We start from the raw sequence: 13,816 nt of genomic DNA, 5'->3' as shown, positions 1-13,816 counted from the left end.
CCGATTTTTCTAGGGGTCCGCGAATTGTCCACAGTCGTTTTTTTCGTTTTTCGCATTTTTCTCGGCTCCTGGGCCTCTTAGAGCAAAACGGGCCCTGATTTGGGATCACACCGTTTTTAGCCCATATCTTTGGAAATATCATAGCGAGAACACTTTGGCCACCGCCATTGGATTCGTGAGACGATTTCCGATTTTTCTAAGGGTCCGGGACTTTTCTAAAGGCGATTTTTTCGTTTTTCGCGTTTTTCTCGGCTCCTGGGCCTCCTAGAGCAAAACGGGCCCGGATTTGGGATCACACCGTTTTACGTCCATATCTTCGGAAATATCATAGCTAGGACAATTTGGCTGGCGCCATTGGATTCGTGAGACGATTTCCAATTTTTCTAGGGGTCCGGGAATTTTCTAAAGTCGATTTTTTCGTTTTTCGCGTTTTTCTCGGCTCCCGGGCCTCCTAGAGCAAAACGGGCCCGGATTTGGGATCACACGGTTTTTCGTCCCTATCTTTGGAAATATCACAGCTAAGACAATTTGGCTGGCGCCATTGGATTCGCAATACGATTTCCGATTTTTCTAGGGGTCCGGGAATTTTCTAAAGTCGATTTTTTCGTTTTTCGCGTTTTTCTGGGCTCCTATGCCTCCTAGGGCGAAAAGGGTCTGGTTTTGGAGCCCACCGTTTTACTTCCATATCTTTGGAAATATACTAGTCACCCGTCGAAGCGCATCAGTTCGATTCTTCGGCGCCTGCGCATTAGTCCGATGCCTCTGCGCGTGCTCGTCGGTTCGATTTCTCCGCACCTGCGCATCAGTGCGATTGCTCTCCGCCTGCGTATCAGTCCGGTTCTTCTGCACATGCGCATCAGTGCGACTCCCCTGCGCCTGAGCGTCAGTCCGAGCCTCCTGCTCCTGCGCATCAGTCCGAATCCTCTGCGCCTGCGCATCAATCGGATTTTTCTGCGCATGCCCATCAGTTCGATTGCTCTCCGCCTGCACATCAGTCCAACTCCTGTGGCTCCTAGAGCAAAAAAGGCCCGGATTTGGGATCACACCGTTTTCCGTCGATATCTTTGGAACTCTAATATCTAGGGTAATTTGTTCGGCGCTATTGGATTCGCGAGACGATTTCCGATTTTTCTAGGGGTCCGGGAATTTTCTAAAGTCGATTTTTTCGTTTTTTGCGTTTTTCTCGGCTCCTGGCCCTCCTATAGCAAAACGCGGCCGGATTTGGGATCACACCGTTTTCCCCCATATCTTTGGAAATATCACAGCTAGGACCATTTGGCTGGCGCCATTGGATTCGCAATACGATTTCCGATTTTTCTAGGAGTCCGGGACTTTTCTAAAGTCGATTTTTTCGTTTTTCGCGTTTTTCTCGGCTCCTGGGCCTCCTAGAGCAAAACGGGCCCGGATTTGGGATCACACCGTTTTACGTCCATATCTTCGGAAATATCATAGCTAGGACAATTTGGCTGGCGCCATTGGATTCGTGAGACGATTTCCAATTTTTCTAGGGGTCCGGGAATTTTCTAAAGTCGATTTTTTCGTTTTTCGCGTTTTTCTCGGCTCCCGGGCCTCCTAGAGCAAAACGGGCCCGGATTTGGGATCACACGGTTTTTCGTCCCTATCTTTGGAAATATCACAGCTAAGACAATTTGGCTGGCGCCATTGGATTCGCAATACGATTTCCGATTTTTCTAGGGGTCCGGGAATTTTCTAAAGTCGATTTTTTCGTTTTTCGCGTTTTTCTGGGCTCCTATGCCTCCTAGGGCGAAAAGGGTCTGGTTTTGGAGCCCACCGTTTTACTTCCATATCTTTGGAAATATACTAGTCACCCGTCGAAGCGCATCAGTTCGATTCTTCGGCGCCTGCGCATTAGTCCGATGCCTCTGCGCGTGCTCGTCGGTTCGATTTCTCCGCACCTGCGCATCAGTGCGATTGCTCTCCGCCTGCGCATCAGTCCGGTTCTTCTGCACATGCGCATCAGTGCGACTCCCCTGCGCCTGAGCGTCAGTCCGAGCCTCCTGCTCCTGCGCATCAGTCCGAATCCTCTGCGCCTGCGCATCAATCGGATTTTTCTGCGCATGCCCATCAGTTCGATTGCTCTCCGCCTGCACATCAGTCCAACTCCTGTGGCTCCTAGAGCAAAAAAGGCCCGGATTTGGGATCACACCGTTTTCCGTCGATATCTTTGGAACTCTAATATCTAGGGTAATTTGTTCGGCGCTATTGGATTCGCGAGACGATTTCCGATTTTTCTAGGGGTCCGGGAATTTTCTAAAGTCGATTTTTTCGTTTTTTGCGTTTTTCTCGGCTCCTGGCCCTCCTATAGCAAAACGCGGCCGGATTTGGGATCACACCGTTTTCCCCCATATCTTTGGAAATATCACAGCTAGGACCATTTGGCTGGCGCCATTGGATTCGCGATACGATTTCCGATTTTTCTAGGGGTCCGGGAATTTTCTAAAGTCGATTTTTTCGTATTTCGCGTTTTTCTCGGCTCCTGGCCCTCCTAGAGCCCAACGGGCCCGGATTTGGGATCACACCGTTCTTCGCCCATAACTTGGGAAATATCATAGCTAGGGCAATTTGGCTGGCGCCATTGGATTCGTGAGACGATTTCCGATTTTTCTAGGGGTCCGCGAATTTTCCACAGTCGTTTTTTTCGTTTTTCGGCTCCTGGGCCTCTTAGAGCAAAACGGGCCCGGATTTGGGATCACACCGTTTTTCGTCCATATCTTTGGAAATATCATAGCTAGGACAATTTGGCTGGCACCACTGGATTCGTGAGAGGATTTCCGATTTTTCTAGGGGTCCGCGAATTGTCCACAGTCGTTTTTTTCGTTTTTCGCATTTTTCTCGGCTCCTGGGCCTCTTAGAGCTAAACGGGCCCTGATTTGGGATCACACCGTTTTTCGTCCATTTCTTTGGAACTATAATATCTAGGGTAATTTGTTCGGCGGCATTGGATTCGTGAGATGATTTCTGATTTTTCTAGGGGTCCGGGAATTGTCCACAGTCGATTTTTTCGTTTTTCGCATTTTTCTCGGCTCCTGGCCCTCCTAGAAGAAACCGGGCCCGGATTTGGGATCACACCGTTTTTTGTCCATATCTTTGGAAATATCATAGCTAGGATAATTTGGCTGGCGCCATTGGATTCGCTAGACGATTACCGATTTTTCTAGGGGTCCGGGAATTTTCTAAAGTCGATTTTGTCGATTTTCGCGTTTTTCTCGGCTCCTGGGCCTCCTAGAGCAAAACGGACCCGGATTTGGGATCACACCGTTTTTTGACCATATCTTTGGAAATATCATAGCTAGGACAATTTGACTGGCCTCATTGGATTCGTGAGACGATTTCCGATTTTTCTAGGGGTCCGGGACTTTTCTAAAGTCGATTCTTTCGTTTTTCGCGTTTTTCTCGGCTCCTGGGCCTCCGAGAGCAAAATGGGCCCGGATTTGGGATCACACCGTTTTTCGTCCATATCTTTGGAAATATCATAGCTAGGACAATTTGGCTGCCGCCATTGGATTCGTGAGACGATTTCCCATTTTTCTAGGGGTCCGGGAATTTTCTAAAGTCGATTTTTTCGATTTTCGCGTTTTTCTGGGCTCCTGGCCCTCCTAGAAGAAACCGGGCCCGGATTTGGGATCACACCGTTTTTTGTCCATATCTTTGGAAATATCATAGCTAGGATAATTTGGCTGGCCCCATTGGATTCGCGAGACGATTACCGATTTTTCTAGGGGTCCGGGAATTTTCTAAAGTCGATTTTTTCGATTTTCGCGTTTTTCTCGGCTCCTGGGCCTCCTAGAGCAAAACGGACCCGGATTTGGGATCACACCGTTTTTTGACCATATCTTTGGAAATATCATAGCTAGGACAATTTGACTGGCCTCATTGGATTCGTGAGACGATTTCCGATTTTTCTAGGGGTCCGCGAATTTTCCACAGTCGTTTTTTTCGTTTTTCGGCTCCTGGGCCTCTTAGAGCAAAACGGGTCCTGATTTGGGATCACACCGTTTTTAGCCCATATCTTTGGAAATATCATAGCGAGAACACTTTGGCTACCGCCATTGGATTCGTGAGACGATTTCCGATTTTTCTAGGGGTCCGGGAATTTTCTAAAGTCGATTTTTTCGTTTTTCGCGTTTTTCTCGGCTCCTGGGCCTCCTAGAGCAAAACGGGCCCGGATTTGGGATCACACCGTTTTTCGTCCATTTCTTTGGAACTATGATAGCTAGGATAATTTGGCTGGCGCCATTGGAATCGTGAGACGATTTCCGATTTTTCTAGGGGTCCGCGAATTGCCCACAGTAGATTTTTTCGTTTTGCGAAAATCACACCGTTTTTTGACCATATCTTTGGAAATATCATAGCTAGGACAATTTGACTGGCCTCATTGGATTCGTGAGACGATTTCCGATTTTTCTAGGGGTCCGGGAATTTTCTAAAGTCGATTTTTTCGTTTTTCGCGTTTTTCTCGGCTCCTGGGCCTCCTAGAGCAAAACGGGCCCGGATTTGGGATCACACCGTTTTTCGTCCCTATCTTTGGAAATATCATAGCTAGGGCAATTTGGCTGGCGCCATTGGATTCGTGAGACGATTTCCGATTTTTCTAGGGGTCCGCGAATTGTCCACAGTCGATTTTTTCGTTTTTCGCATTTTTCTCGGCTCCTGGCTCTCCTAGAGCAAAACGGGCCCGGATTTGGGATCACACCGTTTTTCGTCCATTTCTTTGGAACTATCATAGCTAGGATAATTTGGCTGGCGCCATTGGAATCGTGAGAGGATTTCCGATTTTTCTAGGGGTCCGCGAATTGTCCACAGTCGTTTTTTTCGTTTTTCGCATTTTTCTCGGCTCCTGGGCCTCTTAGAGCAAAACGGGCCCTGATTTGGGATCACACCGTTTTTAGCCCATATCTTTGGAAATATCATAGCGAGAACACTTTGGCCACCGCCATTGGATTCGTGAGACGATTTCCGATTTTTCTAAGGGTCCGGGACTTTTCTAAAGGCGATTTTTTCGTTTTTCGCGTTTTTCTCGGCTCCTGGGCCTCCTAGAGCAAAACGGGCCCGGATTTGGGATCACACGGTTTTTCGTCCCTATCTTTGGAAATATCACAGCTAGGACAATTTGGCTGGCGCCATTGGATTCGCAATACGATTTCCGATTTTTCTACGGGTCCGGGAATTTTCTAAAGTCGATTTGTTCGTTTTTCGCGTTTTTCTCGGCTCCTGGGCCTCCTAGAGCAAAACGGGCCCGGATTTGGGATCACACCGTTTTTCGTCCATATCTTTGGAAATATCATAGCTAGGACAATTTGGCTGGCGCCCTTGGATTCGTGAGAGGATTTCCGATGTTTCTAGGGGTCCGGGAATTTTCTAAAGTAGATTTTTTCGTTTTTTGCGTTTTTCTCTGCTCCTGGCCCTCCTAGAGGAAAACGGGCCCGGATTTGGGATCACACCGTTCTTCGCCCATATCTTTGGAAATATCATATCTAGGGTAATTTGTTCGGCGGCATTGGATTCGTGAGATGATTTCCGATTTTACTAGGGGTCCGGGAATTGTCCACAGTCGATTTTTTGGTTTTTCGCGTTTTTCTCGGCTCCTGGGCCTCCTAGAGCCAAACGGGCCTGGATTTGGGATCACACCGTTCTTCGCCCATATCTTTGGAAATATCATAGCTAGGGCAATTTGGCTGGCGCCATTGGATTCGTGAGACGATTTCCGATTTTTCTAGGGGTCCGCGAATTGTCCACAGTCGATTTTTTCGTTTTTCGCATTTTTCTCGGCTCCTGGCCCTCCTAGAGCAAAACGGGCCCGGATTTGGGATCACACCGTTTTTCGTCCATTTCTTTGGAACTATGATAGCTAGGATAATTTGGCTGGCGCCATTGGAATCGTGAGACGATTTCCGATTTTTCTAGGGGTCCGCGAATTGCCCACAGTAGATTTTTTCGTTTTGCGAAAATCACACCGTTTTTTGACCATATCTTTGGAAATATCATAGCTAGGACAATTTGACTGGCCTCATTGGATTCGTGAGACGATTTCCGATTTTTCTAGGGGTCCGGGAATTTTCTAAAGTCGATTTTTTCGTTTTTCGCGTTTTTCTCGGCTCCTGGGCCTCCTAGAGCAAAACGGGCCCGGATTTGGGATCACACCGTTTTTCGTCCATATCTTTGGAAATATCATAGCTAGGACAATTTGGCTGGCGCCATTGGATTCGCGAGACGATTACCGATTTTTCTAGGGGTCCGGGAATTTTCTAAAGTCGATTTTTTCGATTTTCGCGTTTTTCTCGGCTCCTGGCCCTCCTAGAGCAAAACGGGCCCGGATTTGGGATCACACGGTTTTTCGTCCCTATCTTTGGAAATATCATAGCTAGGGCAATTTGGCTGGCGCCATTGGATTCGTGAGACGATTTCCGATTTTTCTAGGGGTCCGCGAATTGTCCACAGTCGATTTTTTCGTTTTTCGCATTTTTCTCGGCTCCTGGCTCTCCTAGAGCAAAACGGGCCCGGATTTGGGATCACACCGTTTTTCGTCCATTTCTTTGGAACTATCATAGCTAGGATAATTTGGCTGGCGCCATTGGAATCGTGAGAGGATTTCCGATTTTTCTAGGGGTCCGCGAATTGTCCACAGTCGTTTTTTTCGTTTTTCGCATTTTTCTCGGCTCCTGGGCCTCTTAGAGCAAAACGGGCCCTGATTTGGGATCACACCGTTTTTAGCCCATATCTTTGGAAATATCATAGCGAGAACACTTTGGCCACCGCCATTGGATTCGTGAGACGATTTCCGATTTTTCTAAGGGTCCGGGACTTTTCTAAAGGCGATTTTTTCGTTTTTCGCGTTTTTCTCGGCTCCTGGGCCTCCTAGAGCAAAACGGGCCCGGATTTGGGATCACACGGTTTTTCGTCCCTATCTTTGGAAATATCACAGCTAGGACAATTTGGCTGGCGCCATTGGATTCGCAATACGATTTCCGATTTTTCTACGGGTCCGGGAATTTTCTAAAGTCGATTTGTTCGTTTTTCGCGTTTTTCTCGGCTCCTGGGCCTCCTAGAGCAAAACGGGCCCGGATTTGGGATCACACCGTTTTTCGTCCATATCTTTGGAATTATCATAGCTAGGACAATTTGGCTGGCGCCATTGGATTCGTGAGAGGATTTCTGATTTTTCTAGGGGTCCGGGAATTTTCTAAAGTCGATTTTTTGGTTTTTCGCGTTTTTCTCGGCTCCTGGGCCTCCTAGAGCCAAACGGGCCCGGATTTGGGATCACACCGTTCTTCGCCCATATCTTTGGAAATATCATAGCTAGGGCTATTTGGCTACCGCCATTGGATTCGTGAGACGATTTCCGATTTTTCTAAGGGTCCGGGACTTTTCTAAAGTCGATTTTTTCGTTTTTCGCGTTTTTCTCGGCTCCTGGGCCTCCTAGAGCAAAACGGGCCCGGATTTGGGATCACACCGTTTTACGTCCATATCTTCGGAAATATCATAGCTAGGACAATTTGGCTGGCGCCATTGGATTCGTGAGACGATTTCCAATTTTTCTAGGGGTCCGGGAATTTTCTAAAGTCGATTTTTTCGTCTTTCGCGTTTTTCTCGGCTCCCGGGCCTCCTAGAGCAAAACGGGCCCGGATTTGGGATCACACGGTTTTTCGTCCCTATCTTTGGAAATATCACAGCTAAGACAATTTGGCTGGCGCCATTGGATTCGCAATACGATTTCCGATTTTTCTAGGGGTCCGGGAATTTTCTAAAGTCGATTTTTTCGTTTTTCGCGTTTTTCTGGGCTCCTATGCCTCCTAGGGCGAAAAGGGTCTGGTTTTGGAGCCCACCGTTTTACTTCCATATCTTTGGAAATATACTAGTCACCCGTCGAAGCGCATCAGTTCGATTCTTCGGCGCCTGCGCATTAGTCCGATGCCTCTGCGCGTGCTCGTCGGTTCGATTTCTCCGCACCTGCGCATCAGTGCGATTGCTCTCCGCCTGCGCATCAGTCCGGTTCTTCTGCACATGCGCATCAGTGCGACTCCCCTGCGCCTGAGCGTCAGTCCGAGCCTCCTGCTCCTGCGCATCAGTCCGAATCCTCTGCGCCTGCGCATCAATCGGATTTTTCTGCGCATGCCCATCAGTTCGATTGCTCTCCGCCTGCACATCAGTCCAACTCCTGTGGCTCCTAGAGCAAAAAAGGCCCGGATTTGGGATCACACCGTTTTCCGTCGATATCTTTGGAACTCTAATATCTAGGGTAATTTGTTCGGCGCTATTGGATTCGCGAGACGATTTCCGATTTTTCTAGGGGTCCGGGAATTTTCTAAAGTCGATTTTTTCGTTTTTTGCGTTTTTCTCGGCTCCTGGCCCTCCTATAGCAAAACGCGGCCGGATTTGGGATCACACCGTTTTCCCCCATATCTTTGGAAATATCACAGCTAGGACCATTTGGCTTGCGCCATTGGATTCGCGATACGATTTCCGATTTTTCTAGGGGTCCGGGAATTTTCTAAAGTCGATTTTTTCGTATTTCGCGTTTTTCTCGGCTCCTGGCCCTCCTAGAGCCCAACGGGCCCGGATTTGGGATCACACCGTTCTTCGCCCATAACTTGGAAAATATCATAGCTAGGGCAATTTGGCTGGCGCCATTGGATTCGTGAGACGATTTCCGATTTTTCTAGGGGTCCGCGAATTTTCCACAGTCGTTTTTTTCGTTTTTCGGCTCCTGGGCCTCTTAGAGCAAAACGGGCCCGGATTTGGGATCACACCGTTTTTCGTCCATATCTTTGGAAATATCATAGCTAGGACAATTTGGCTGGCACCACTGGATTCGTGAGAGGATTTCCGATTTTTCTAGGGGTCCGCGAATTGTCCACAGTCGTTTTTTTCGTTTTTCGCATTTTTCTCGGCTCCTGGGCCTCTTAGAGCTAAACGGGCCCTGATTTGGGATCACACCGTTTTTCGTCCATTTCTTTGGAACTATAATATCTAGGGTAATTTGTTCGGCGGCATTGGATTCGTGAGATGATTTCTGATTTTTCTAGGGGTCCGGGAATTGTCCACAGTCGATTTTTTCGTTTTTCGCATTTTTCTCGGCTCCTGGCCCTCCTAGAAGAAACCGGGCCCGGATTTGGGATCACACCGTTTTTTGTCCATATCTTTGGAAATATCATAGCTAGGATAATTTGGCTGGCGCCATTGGATTCGCTAGACGATTACCGATTTTTCTAGGGGTCCGGGAATTTTCTAAAGTCGATTTTTTCGATTTTCGCGTTTTTCTCGGCTCCTGGGCCTCCTAGAGCAAAACGGACCCGGATTTGGGATCACACCGTTTTTTGACCATATCTTTGGAAATATCATAGCTAGGACAATTTGACTGGCCTCATTGGATTCGTGAGACGATTTCCGATTTTTCTAGGGGTCCGGGACTTTTCTAAAGTCGATTCTTTCGTTTTTCGCGTTTTTCTCGGCTCCTGGGCCTCCGAGAGCAAAATGGGCCCGGATTTGGGATCACACCGTTTTTCGTCCATATCTTTGGAAATATCATAGCTAGGACAATTTGGCTGCCGCCATTGGATTCGTGAGACGATTTCCCATTTTTCTAGGGGTCCGGGAATTTTCTAAAGTCGATTTTTTCGATTTTCGCGTTTTTCTGGGCTCCTGGCCCTCCTAGAAGAAACCGGGCCCGGATTTGGGATCACACCGTTTTTTGTCCATATCTTTGGAAATATCATAGCTAGGATAATTTGGCTGGCCCCATTGGATTCGCGAGACGATTACCGATTTTTCTAGGGGTCCGGGAATTTTCTAAAGTCGATTTTTTCGATTTTCGCGTTTTTCTCGGCTCCTGGGCCTCCTAGAGCAAAACGGACCCGGATTTGGGATCACACCGTTTTTTGACCATATCTTTGGAAATATCATAGCTAGGACAATTTGACTGGCCTCATTGGATTCGCGAGACGATTTCCGATTTTTCTAGGGGTCCGGGAATTTTCTAAAGTCGATTTTTTCGATTTTCGCGTTTTTCTCGGCTCCTGGGCCTCCTAGAGCAAAACGGACCCGGATTTGGGATCACACCGTTTTTTGACCATATCTTTGGAAATATCATAGCTAGGACAATTTGACTGGCCTCATTGGATTCGTGAGACGATTTCCGATTTTTCTAGGGGTCCGCGAATTTTCCACAGTCGTTTTTTTCGTTTTTCGGCTCCTGGGCCTCTTAGAGCAAAACGGGTCCTGATTTGGGATCACACCGTTTTTAGCCCATATCTTTGGAAATATCATAGCGAGAACACTTTGGCTACCGCCATTGGATTCGTGAGACGATTTCCGATTTTTCTAGGGGTCCGGGAATTTTCTAAAGTCGATTTTTTCGTTTTTCGCGTTTTTCTCGGCTCCTGGGCCTCCTAGAGCAAAACGGGCCCGGATTTGGGATCACACCGTTTTTCGTCCATATCTTTGGAAATATCATAGCTAGGACAATTTGGCTGGCGCCCTTGGATTCGTGAGAGGATTTCCGATGTTTCTAGGGGTCCGGGAATTTTCTAAAGTAGATTTTTTCGTTTTTTGCGTTTTTCTCTGCTCCTGGCCCTCCTAGAGGAAAACGGGCCCGGATTTGGGATCACACCGTTCTTCGCCCATATCTTTGGAAATATCATATCTAGGGTAATTTGTTCGGCGGCATTGGATTCGTGAGATGATTTCCGATTTTACTAGGGGTCCGGGAATTGTCCACAGTCGATTTTTTGGTTTTTCGCGTTTTTCTCGGCTCCTGGGCCTCCTAGAGCCAAACGGGCCTGGATTTGGGATCACACCGTTCTTCGCCCATATCTTTGGAAATATCATAGCTAGGGCAATTTGGCTGGCGCCATTGGATTCGTGAGACGATTTCCGATTTTTCTAGGGGTCCGCGAATTGTCCACAGTCGATTTTTTCGTTTTTCGCATTTTTCTCGGCTCCTGGCCCTCCTAGAGCAAAACGGGCCCGGATTTGGGATCACACCGTTTTTCGTCCATTTCTTTGGAACTATGATAGCTAGGATAATTTGGCTGGCGCCATTGGAATCGTGAGACGATTTCCGATTTTTCTAGGGGTCCGCGAATTGCCCACAGTAGATTTTTTCGTTTTGCGAAAATCACAGCGTTTTTTGACCATATCTTTGGAAATATCATAGCTAGGACAATTTGACTGGCCTCATTGGATTCGTGAGACGATTTCCGATTTTTCTAGGGGTCCGGGAATTTTCTAAAGTCGATTTTTTCGTTTTTCGCGTTTTTCTCGGCTCCTGGGCCTCCTAGAGCAAAACGGGCCCGGATTTGGGATCACACCGTTTTTCGTCCATATCTTTGGAAATATCATAGCTAGGACAATTTGGCTGGCGCCATTGGATTCGCGAGACGATTACCGATTTTTCTAGGGGTCCGGGAATTTTCTAAAGTCGATTTTTTCGATTTTCGCGTTTTTCTCGGCTCCTGGCCCTCCTAGAGCAAAACGGGCCCGGATTTGGGATCACACGGTTTTTCGTCCCTATCTTTGGAAATATCATAGCTAGGGCAATTTGGCTGGCGCCATTGGATTCGTGAGACGATTTCCGATTTTTCTAGGGGTCCGCGAATTGTCCACAGTCGATTTTTTCGTTTTTCGCATTTTTCTCGGCTCCTGGCTCTCCTAGAGCAAAACGGGCCCGGATTTGGGATCACACCGTTTTTCGTCCATTTCTTTGGAACTATCATAGCTAGGATAATTTGGCTGGCGCCATTGGAATCGTGAGACGATTTCCGATTTTTCTAGGGGTCCGCGAATTGCCCACAGTAGATTTTTTCGTTTTGCGAAAATCACACCGTTTTTTGACCATATCTTTGGAAATATCATAGCTAGAACACTTTGGCTAGCGTCATTGGAATCGTGAGACGATTTCCGATTTTTCTAGGGGTCCGCGAATTGCCCACAGTACATTTTTTCGTTTTGCGCGTTTTTCTCGGCTCCTGGCCCTCCTAGAGCAAAACGGGCCCGGATTTGGGATCACACCGTTTTTCGTCCACATCTTTGGAACTATAATATCTAGGGTAATTTGTTCGGCGGCATTGGATTCGTGAGATGATTTCTGATTTTTCTAGGGGTCCGGGAATTGTCCACAGTCGATTTTTTCGTTTTTCGCATTTTTCTCGGCTCCTGGCCCTCCTAGAAGAAACCGGGCCCGGATTTGGGATCACACCGTTTTTTGTCCATATCTTTGGAAATATCATAGCTAGGATAATTTGGCTGGCGCCATTGGATTCGCTAGACGATTACCGATTTTTCTAGGGGTCCGGGAATTTTCTAAAGTCGATTTTTTCGATTTTCGCGTTTTTCTCGGCTCCTGGGCCTCCTAGAGCAAAACGGACCCGGATTTGGGATCACACCGTTTTTTGACCATATCTTTGGAAATATCATAGCTAGGACAATTTGACTGGCCTCATTGGATTCGTGAGACGATTTCCGATTTTTCTAGGGGTCCGGGACTTTCCTAAAGTCGATTCTTCCGTTTTTCGCGTTTTTCTCGGCTCCTGGGCCTCCGAGAGCAAAATGGGCCCGGATTTGGGATCACACCGTTTTTCGTCCATATCTTTGGAAATATCATAGCTAGGACAATTTGGCTGCCGCCATTGGATTCGTGAGACGATTTCCGATTTTTCTAGGGGTCCGGGACTTTTCTAAAGTCGATTCTTTCGTATTTCGCGTTTTTCTCGGCTCCTGGGCCTCCTAGAGCCCTACGGGCCCGGATTTGGGATCACACCGTTCTTCGCCCATAACTTTGGAAATATCATAGCTAGGGCAATTTGGCTGGCGCCATTGGATTCGTGAGACGATTTCCGATTTTTCTAGGGGTCCGCGAATTTTCCACAGTCGTTTTTTTCGTTTTTCGGCTCCTGGGCCTCTTAGAGCAAAACGGGCCCTGATTTGGGATCACACCGTTTTTAGCCCATATCTTTGGAAATATCATAGCGAGAACACTTTGGCTACCGCCATTGGATTCGTGAGACGATTTCCGATTTTTCTAAGGGTCCGGGACTTTTCTAAAGTCGATTTTTTCGTTTTTCGCGTTTTTCTCGGCTCCTGGGCCTCCTAGAGCAAAACGGGCCCGGATTTGGGATCACACGGTTTTTCGTCCCTATCTTTGGAAATATCACAGCTAGGACAATTTGGCTGGCGCCATTGGATTCGCAATACGATTTCCGATTTTTCTAGGGGTCCGGGAATTTTCTAAAGTCGATTTTTTCGTTTTTCGCGTTTTTCTCGGCTCCTGGGCCTCCTAGAGCAAAACGGGCCCGGATTTGGGATCACACCGTTTTTCGTCCATATCTTTGGAAATATCATAGCTAGGACAATTTGGCTGGCGCCCTTGGATTCGTGAGAGGATTTCCGATGTTTCTAGGGGTCCGGGAATTTTCTAAAGTAGATTTTTTCGTTTTTTGCGTTTTTCTCTGCTCCTGGCCCTCCTAGAGGAAAACGGGCCCGGATTTGGGATCACACGGTTTTTCGTCCCTATCTTTGGAAATATCACAGCTAGGACAATTTGGCTGGCGCCATTGGATTCGCAATACGATTTCCGATTTTTCTAGGGGTCCGGGAATTTTCTAAAGTCGATTTTTTCGTTTTTCGCGTTTTTCTCGGCTCCTGGGCCTCCTAGAGCAAAACGGGCCCGGATTTGGGATCACACCGTTTTTCGTCCATATCTTTGGAAATATCATAGCTAGGACAATTTGGCTGGCGCCATTGGATTCGCAATACGATTTCCGATTTTTCTAGGGGTCCGGGAATTTTCTAAAGTCGATTT

This window comes from Diachasmimorpha longicaudata, chromosome 1 (assembly GCF_034640455.1).
Source record: "Diachasmimorpha longicaudata isolate KC_UGA_2023 chromosome 1, iyDiaLong2, whole genome shotgun sequence".
In the NCBI taxonomy this organism is placed as follows: domain Eukaryota; kingdom Metazoa; phylum Arthropoda; class Insecta; order Hymenoptera; family Braconidae; genus Diachasmimorpha; species Diachasmimorpha longicaudata.
This window is presented reverse-complemented; position numbering follows the sequence as displayed.